The sequence below is a fragment of the Arvicola amphibius genome, chromosome 11 (assembly GCF_903992535.2).
Source record: "Arvicola amphibius chromosome 11, mArvAmp1.2, whole genome shotgun sequence".
Lineage (NCBI taxonomy): Eukaryota > Metazoa > Chordata > Mammalia > Rodentia > Cricetidae > Arvicola > Arvicola amphibius.
This window is the reverse complement of record NC_052057.2, coordinates 101450352-101459907: the sequence shown is the minus strand read 5'-3', so window position 1 is coordinate 101459907 and position 9556 is coordinate 101450352. Positions and strand designations below refer to the sequence as shown.

Genomic DNA, 9556 nt, shown 5'->3' with positions numbered 1-9556 from the left:
TATTTATTTTTTTTTTTTTTTTTTTGGTTTTTCGAGACAGGGTTTCTCTGTGGCTTTGGAGCCTGTCCTGGAACTATCTCTTGTAGACCAGGCTGGTCTCGAACTCACAGAGATCCGCCTGCCTCTGCCTCCCAAGTGCTGGGATTAAAGGCGTGCGCCACCACCGCCCGGCTTAGGGGATGATATTGATGTTGAAATATGGCTATGCATTGGGCCACCATGTCACAACAACAGTCACTGGTCCTTGGGAACTTCAGCAGTGGTTATGAATCTGTATGATCCATTTATTGCAAAAGCAAGCTTCCTTCCATGACTGATTGCAGCTGACAGCAGCAGTGCTCTATGGGTGTAAGCATAAATGTTTGGAAGGCAATTTGATGGGCATGTCATATCCATTCAGCAAAACAGTAGCTGTCACTTCTCCCACGGGGCCGGTGACCTCTCCAGACACAGGTTTGTTCCTGGCTTACAACAACAAAGAAGAACTCCCTCCAGTGCAGTTGGCCTTAAACCAATTTGTAAAGCTGTGAACTGTACTCGTGGCAGCTTGCCACTATTGTAAACGTAGGCACGTTCTGCATGCCAGCATGCAGGGGCCACAGCCAAGCAGGAAGGTTGGTGACAGTTCTCCCTAGGCAGCCTGTATACACTGTGTGACACTGTGAAAACTAACCAGTAAGGGAGGAGCTTCCAGTCACTCCCAGCTTTATTTTCCATGCTCCGAAACCAAAGCATGTAGTGTCTTCAGAGCAGGGCTTTACTGCTGAGATTTGGAATAACACCAACCACGGTGACAATAGCCTTTCTAAGGTTTGTGGGACATCTCTAGCCAACAATTCATAGGAAGGTAGCCCATTTCTGGTACTAGGGTTCTCATTTGACATGTTAATAGCCTTTGGGAGAGCCCGTTTCCATTCATTCAGTGTGCCTCTGGTACTTAAACACTTGAACTATTGAGTAACCCTATTTTGTTTTTTATTTTTTATTTTTTATTTTTTGTTTTTCGAGACAGGGTTTCTCTGTGGCTTTGGAGCCTGTCCTGGAACTAGCTCTTTGGACCAGGCTGGTCTTGAACTCACAGAGATCCACCTGCCTCTACCTCCCGAGTGCTGGGATTAAAGGCGTGCGCCACCATCGTCCGGCGAGTAACCCTATTTTAAAAAAACTAACTCAGACCCAGAAGGTTGTAAGGTGCATAGCTTCAGCTCAGTGCTGTACATCAGTGTTGTGAAATGACTACGTCTGTTACTGTCAATTCTCTGAGTTGCCCATTCATCACTGAGTTGGGTGAGACCCTTGGTAATAGCTTCATCTGTTACTAGCTTGCATGGAAATGCTTGTAAGAGGCCCAGGGCAGTATCCACCAGGTGAAGGCATATCTGTATCCCTCACTGACAGGCATGGGCCCTATATAATCCATTTGTTATCCCCTTATTGGGAAAGTTGACTTATGTGTGTGTGTCATCCACATATGTTGTCCTCACTAAGGCAATGGGGGGGGGTACAGTCCCACAAAGATCCTAGCCTATTCAAGAGCTTCGTGAGCTTTACTGTCCCAACTCCACACGACATCCCTCTTATAAGGTTATAGAAGGGATAGGCAACTTGAACAGGGTGGTGTATGAAAATTCATCAATATCTCAGGAGCCCCAAGTGTATCTGCAGTAGGCACAGGCTGTGGTAGAATTCTCTCAATAATGTTATCAGGTATCATACAGTTACTAGACCATAATATTCTTAGGCATTTTACAGCTGTGCCCTGTCCTGGCACCTTGTGTGGATTGATCTGTTGTCATTCCTTTTGGTGCATGTATTAGCTGGGGGTCTCTAGAGAAGCAGAGCTGACAGGCTGAATAGATATTGAAGACTGTTAGATCATCTTAAGTTAAAATAGCAATGAAAGCGGTCTCAAACGCAAGAAGTTAGGAACTGAATAGTTCCTTGGTCTTTGAGCCTGGGTACTTTAGCTGTCACAGCAGTCCCATGGTTATTGTCTTACACTGGAGAGGCTGGCAATCAGTAGTGGCTAGGTTCACAACGGTGGGTACCTCAGTAGTCCTAATATGGTCCTAAAACCTAGAGGTGTGCCCAGCGGTGATGGCTCATGCCTTTAATCCCGGCACTAGGGAGGCAGAGGCAAGCAGATCTCTGTGAGCTTGAGGCCAGCCTGGTCTAAACAAACAAACACAACCAGAAACCAACAACCACAATAAAAACTTGAGATGTTTCTGGAAAACTGCCGATCCTTAGGAAGCAACCATAAGGTGCCGCCCACACGTCACACTCACTTGGGGTGGGTGTTCCCGCATCAATCAAGGGAATGGGGGCAATTCTTTAGGTAAGGCTCCCTACCCAGGGGATTCTAATTTGTGGTATGTTGCTATTAAAATAAACATTCCTACGCCCCTGTATATTGTTTAGGTGCTTTTCTCAAGCTGTGAAACCCTCAAGGGTTAGTTTTATACCATCTCTGCAATGGAATCTTTTTACAGAGGTTAAGTAGGATCAGCAACCAAGGTTCTGGGTCACTAGCCACTAGCCCATTGCAAATAGTGCGAGTGTAGAGGGAATCTTTGTAGGGCTACTCTGAAGGTCCGTGGTTGACATTTTAAGTGAATTGGTCTTGGGCTCTAACAGCTAAGAGAATGCTAAAATCTTTAGTAAAAACTAACACAACAGGGCTAGAGAGAGATGGCTCAGATATTAAGAGCACTGACTACTCTTCCAGAGGACCCAAGTTCAATTCCCAACACCCATGATTGCTCAAAACTGTCTATAATTCCAAGGTCTGACACCCTCACACAGACATACATGCAGGAAAAACACCGATGCACATTAAAAAAAAACTAACAACATCAAAGGTTTCATAACTTCTACCCATTGTCTGATTTCTCATCCGGGGTTGCCTTTGTGCATTTTCCTTCTCCATGAACTTGGTGGGATCAGCTCAAGCTGTTTGGTTTAGTTGATGTCAAGGGAGATGTCTACACCTGTAGACCTAGCTGTAACCCATCCAGGGTCTGGTAGACTCTTGGCCTGAACCATGGCTGCAGCTACTCTTCTCTCTCCCTCAGTCATACCTGGTTTCTGTGATATCCCTAATATAGTACTTTACAGGAATGTATAAAATGTACATGATTTACTCCGAGGGTATTGTATCCTACCCATAGGACAACCCTGGTTCTTTCTATAGTCACTATTTTATCTCTGTATCCATCCATTGTTGCCCATTCTCTCTGGTGCCCTTGGAGTTTGCCATGAGAACTTTTCTTTGGGAGACAGAACACAAACCACACCTACTCACCCCAGGAAGATGAAAGCCTTTGTGAGCCAATGACATTTTGTCAATGCTACCAACAGAAGTATGGGTGATGAGTTGCTCACAGGAGTGAGGATGCCTCAAAAGCTTCAACATCACAAAAAGGCCTGACCCACACCAGTGATGAAATCTACCTCCCTGGGGCAGTCTGTACTAGCTCCAGGCAGCTCAACAAGCAGGGAGACCTCCTTTTACCACTTGGCTGACCAGACCCCTCTGCCAGCAGCTGTTTACTGTCCCCCTAAAGCTGGGAAAGGACGATCCAAAATCTCGCGCAGTTCGTCTTCCCCAGACATGTGTAGTCTGTTTACCTCCTGAGATTCTTCTCTTTCCCCTCCTGTATGGAATGTTTCAGTTCTGATGAAATTGCTGTACCACAGCCTAGAAACCGCAGAACATCGTCACCACTGTGTTCTAATCGATTAAGAACTTTTACCCTCCAGACATATCACACTTCCAATTATCGTTGACACCGCTCGAAAGCTTTTACTACCTGAAAATTATTCCCCTTAATAAGTTCTCAGCAAATTTTGTGATATTGGGGATAGAGACACCTAAATGATTCACACAGCTTAAAATTGCCCAACTTTACAGCGTGAGGTGCTCACTGTAACTCACAGTGCAGTCTAGTGAATACAAAAACAGTTATCAAATTCTATTAAAATACCTCTCAATAAAATTACGCTTTCTGAAGGAGGAGACATCTAAGGTAAGTTAAGCCCTGCGGAATCTGTTTCTCTGGCATACTGTAGTACTGCCCCATTGTTCACGCAGCAGTGGAGAGCTTCGAAGAGTTCTAAGAAACAGAAAAGTCAGTTATCAGTTTTTGACCTGGACAGATGATGTGCAGTTGGAGTGTGTGTGTGTGTGTGTGTGTGTGTGTGTGTGTACTGTTCTGTAAGATTCAGCTTCAATTCTAATGCTCCTGGGGGCAAATTACACAAAATCAAGATTTTCCTGGGAGCATATTACTTACAGAAATGGTACCCTCTTTTTCTAATTCCACTCCAATCTGGGGAAGGAATTACTGCTAAAAAAAAATGACAATTCAGCCAGTATATGCAGATTCCTCTGTAGCAAAGTGCTACAGTTCTTCTTTCCCAATGAAATATGTCTGTGGTCCAAATATGTTGAAAATGCACAGTCATCAGACTCCCCAAAATCTTGGCTTCTTCTAGGCTTCCTCACCTTTGATGAAAGAGGCTGATGTCTGCCTCCTCCCTGGAACAAACGTGTGAAGCCCTCACTCTTTTGAACAAGAAAAGGATGAGGCAGCTTTCCATCTCTGGGACAAGACACTTGAGACAATAAACTTTAGAAGACAAACGTTTATTTAGGCTCATGGTTTCAGAGGCTGAGTTTCTGGGTGGTCAGCTCTGTTGCCTTCGGCCTGTGGCATTATAGCATAAAATAGTCTGCTTACCAGAGAGTAACCAGAAGAGTACTCTCTTCTGGTCCCACTACCCTTTAAAGAGCACACTCTCAGTTGCCTAAATTTCCCCCAAGGCCAATTTCCTAAAAGTACCTATAGGGCAAAAGGTCTGAGCCCACTTCCAGGCTTGAAAACTCACCAAAACCCACCAATCCTTGTGCTCGAAACACTACCAGTCCTTGGGCTTGGCTTGAAATCCCACCAATCCCCACCCTGGAAATCTTCAGGAAAACTCTGCCTCCAAAGAAACCCAATATAAAGCCTGCCTCCTGCTCAGCTCTTTGCTGCTTCTTACCTGAGCAGAGGCAGCAGCCCTCCTGTGTCTTCTCCGATAAATCTCTTGAGTGTTTTGTTGTATGGTGTGACTTTGTGGTATTCCTTGGCTTCCGTCATCCAGAATAGCTTTCTCTTTGGAGCTGAAACACCTCCAATGGAGAAGCCCCAGCCCTAGTGCCGCAGGCTGGCAGCCAAATTTCTAATACTTAGACTTGGGGTGGATATTTAAGATCCTAACCATACCAACATTTAAATTTTTAAAGTTATATAAATAAAAAGGATAGCATCCACATATCATATTGAAGATTATAGATTATATATTATTTTTCAAGGAAATACATAAAACAACCATAGGTGAATTTTGGTTTAGTAGTTTATTTTCATCTTAATGAATTCTTACATACTTTAGAATATTCATTCACATGATTCAAGCTTGCTTGCTTCTTCCTTCTTTCTTTTCCTTCCTTCCTTCCTTCCTTCCTTCCTTTCTTCCTTTCTTTTTTCTTTTTTTCTCCCTTTCTTCCTTTCTTCTATCTTGTTGAACTGTTAACCAGAATGTTCCAGTCTGCAGGAATACACTCCCGTCTTTGAAACAGAAAGGCCTTGGAAAAATTAAATGGTATTAATTGTTCATTTTACCAAATAGCACCACAGGAAGAGCTGTTTCAACCAAATTTCTATTACCACACTAAAAACATTTATCTTCATACTAATGCAGCCACACATTAAAATTCAGAATTGTGTATCCTTAGCCCTTTGGGACGAGTTTATTTCTAACCTATTAATCATACTTGGTTGGTCTTGCCTCACATCCATTTCTGTTTTCTGAATATTTATGTGGTAGTAGATGCTGATGGAGACACCAGTCAGTGGATGAGGACATGTGCTTCTCTATCTCTCAGAGCCCTGGGGTCTGAAGAGGCCAGTTAATCAGTGAGGTACATTTTGAGACATCAGGATCTCAAGGTACAACTATAAATTGCCTCAAATTACCAAAATATTAGGTGATATCAAGTTCCTCAACTCTGCTACTCTTTTTTTTATTTGTTTGTATGCTCTGTAGATCAGGCTGGCTTTGAACTCATAGAGATCTGCCTGCCTCTGCCACCAAAGTGCTGGGATTAAAGGTGTGCACCACCACTGTCTAGCTCTTCATTTATTTTTGAGGGTCTATTTTAATTAATTTCTTCTTCCCTGTCCTTCCTCCAAACTTTTCCATATTCTTGGCCTATTTTTCATCAATTGTTAATCATATATATATATGATTAACATATATATATATCTCCAAACATAACCTGTTGAATCCATATAATGTTATTTGTATGTATGTTTTCAGGGCTGTTTGGCACTGGACAACCAATTGGTGTGGTCTTCTTGGGAAGGAACACCATCTGCAATTCTTTGTGTAAGGCTGAGGTCTCCTGGGCTTTTTTGGTGCAGTGTGACATGTTCATTGGTATTCTTTGTTCAACTCACATTTGGGCAGTCATGATGGTGAGATTTTACAGGTGTAACCTATGATGTTACTAGGACACACAATCTAACAGCAGGTTGCTGGCTGGCTAGGGCCTGCTTCGGTGGAGGTCACTGACTCAGGCCTGCTCCAGCAGAGGTTGCTGGCTTGGGCCAGTTTTCGTGGAGGCCCTTGGCTCAGACCTGGTCCCACAGAGGTCTCTGACTCGGGCCTTATTCCTTGGCAGTAGCTCCCTTGTACCTGCTCCTGTGAAGGTCATTTCCTGGGGCCTCTTCTGGTGGAAGGCGCTGGTTCAGGCCTTCTCTGGTAGAAGTTGCTGGCTCCGGCCTGTTCCTGCAGATGTTCCTGGCTCTGGTCTTTGCCCACAGATATCCCTAGCTTGGACCCAGTCCCAAAGACAACTCTGGCTCAGGCCTACTTGCTCAGCAATTGCTCCTTTGTACCTGCTCTTGTGAAGGTCACTGCCCTGGGCCTGCTCCGGCAAAGTTCACTGGCTCGGGCCTGCTCCCACAAATGTTCCTGGCTTGGGCCTGGTCCTGCAGAGGTCTCTGGCTCAAACCTGTTCCCTTGGTGGTTGCTCCCTTGTCTCCCTTCCCCCCCTTTATAAGAGAGAGATTGACTGTGCCATTTAATCATTTATAATCAATTCCTTTTAAATGAAAACAAACATTTATAAACAATCACTTTAGGAATTTGGGTGTAGTTTTCTCCAAACTTCTTCCTGTTGTTTGTTGGGTGAAGTATTTTTAGGGTTCATGGAGACCTTTGGGGGCAGTCTTTTTTTTTTTTAATCAAATCACATTAGCCTGGAAGGAACCCACAGGTCCTCATCTACTGTGGAAACAAAAGAAGAACCTCTTTTCCAAAGCAACATATCCTTAGACCCAAATTTTGAAGTCAACACACCTTTATGTTGGTCTAACTTAGAAGCCCCTAGAAACAAATGTCTCTTAGCACTCAGAAAATTTAAAGAAAACACAACAATATACATATTACAGACTCTCTGTATATATTACATCTACTTGACTTATTTTCTTTACTCCTTTAATCTATGACTCTCTGAACTCTTTTAAATTACTTTTGCTATCTCTTTAAAGACTTTACTTCTTTTTATAACTGTCTATATTCTTTTTCCTCTCTCTCTCAAGCTTATGTACATTTTTCAACATACAGTGTCTCATTTAGAGGTCTTTCATGTCTGAATCTGTCCTATTGTTTATCTGAAATTCTTTTCTGACAGGGAACATTTTAAAATGGTAAACAGTGTAGTTGTAGCAGCCCTGGATGCTGGCTCCATCTCTCTTGGCCTTTCAATATGGTGGAGGTACATTTACCACCAGCTCTGGGACTGCTGGGTGGGAGCCATGCTCACCACCTCAACTCTGGGAAGCACCACGCAGCACATAAACTCTTTTTGTCTGAGTAAAACTAAATCTGCCATGCAGCATGCTGTGCAGCCTGGAAATGTGTTCATGTATGGCAGTGGAAATCCGCCATGCTTTCCTGCCTGTGCATACCTAGCAGACCCAAACCAGCAGCTTGCCCAAGCAGGGATATTGATCAGCAAGCATGCTCTCAACTGCTTTCCTCCTAACCCTGAGTGGGCATACAAACACCTAGATCCAAAGTTTGTGCCTGGTCACGCAGGTTATCCTCAAACGTATGGACGCCATTTTGACAGCAGAGACTGCTCATTCATTCCCAGCCGCCCAGACCCAAATAATCACACAGAAACTATATTATTTAGAATGTTGCTTGGCCAATAACTTAGGTGCATTTCTAGCTACCTCTTTTATCTTAAATTAACCCATTTCTATTATTTTGTATTTATTACTATGAGGGTCATGGTTTGTTACTCTTGCTTCTTGGGCAGCTACTTGGGGTCTTTCTTCTTTGGCAGTTACATGGCTTCTCCTTGACTCTCTGCCTACTCTCTGTCTATATCTCTTCCAGTCTTTCTATATTCTTCCCTGCCATAGGCCAAAGCAGTTTTAGTCATTAACCAATAAAAGCTACATATATACAGAAGGACACCCATATCAAAGAAGATTAAGGTCAGGGAGACTAGAGTCCAACAAAAACGGGAAGTAATCAGACAGGGTAGGTGATGCAAGTGCTTTTAGACCCTTTATGGAGTTGGTATTAGATTCTAAGTGTGATGGAAGCTTTTTAGGAAGGTGGAAATGTCCTGAGCCCTGAGTGAGCCTTGAGAGGAAATATCTGCTGAAGGTGATACCAACATTCTCATTTAGCCCTTTCTATGCAAACATCCAGATTTTCTCAGTCACAAGCATAGAGTATAGAAGTAGAGAGAAAACCACATTTCTACTAGAAATCTAGGTAAGAGGTCAATTGCTTGCTTTGGGCTCATGGAATCTCTGCAAGATATAATGTTAATTGCAAAAACAATTAAGAAGAGACCTGAACTTTAGCATAGCCAAGCTGCTTACTTAGGGGCTTGGATGAGAATGGAGAAAGAGACGGTCTAGGAGTATATCAGATCACCATCAACTGCTCTGGGACAGTTTGTCTCATACAGCAATTCATATAAAGCAGTTTTTTTATTTCCATCAGTCTGATTGTCAAATATGCAAGGCACTAACTACCTTGTCTAGTTGTATGAATTTAGCTTGACATAACTGGAACCATTTTAAATCAGAACAATGCCTTTGCTTATGTAACCATAGTCAGTTTTTCCTACATAGTTTCCCAGCAAACTATTGTCTGTCTATCTATTAGATATCTATTTGTCATCTATCTATCTAATCTATCTATCTATCTATCTATCTATCTATCTATCTATCTATCTATCCTATTCTGATAGCATTATATATGGCCTCGCACCAGCAATATTCCTGTCTCATTGATATTAGCTAAGATAAAGCGGGAACATCAGGACTAGGATGAAGTTACATCTGTACTAATCAGTAAATAAATCTTCTTTACCCAAATTGTAGAGGTCCACCTGATCATTCTGCTTCCTCAAACTACACCCCTGATAGTAACACCACACTTCTCAGTAACTAGCACTCTATCTATAAAAGGCTGGGTCCTG

The 9556-nt window shown here is 42.9% G+C and overlaps 1 long non-coding RNA gene across 1 annotated transcript; it reads right to left on the bottom strand.

Moving 5' to 3' along the window:
* Positions 1 to 5382: 5382 nt before the first annotated feature.
* LOC119826852 lies at positions 5383 to 6577 on the bottom strand. The gene is made up of 2 exons (XR_005287479.1): positions 6504 to 6577; positions 5383 to 5629 (listed from the first exon to the last, which is right to left on the bottom strand). It is a non-coding gene; the product is annotated as an uncharacterized LOC119826852 (long non-coding RNA).
* Between the last annotated feature and the right edge of the window lie 2979 nt (positions 6578 to 9556).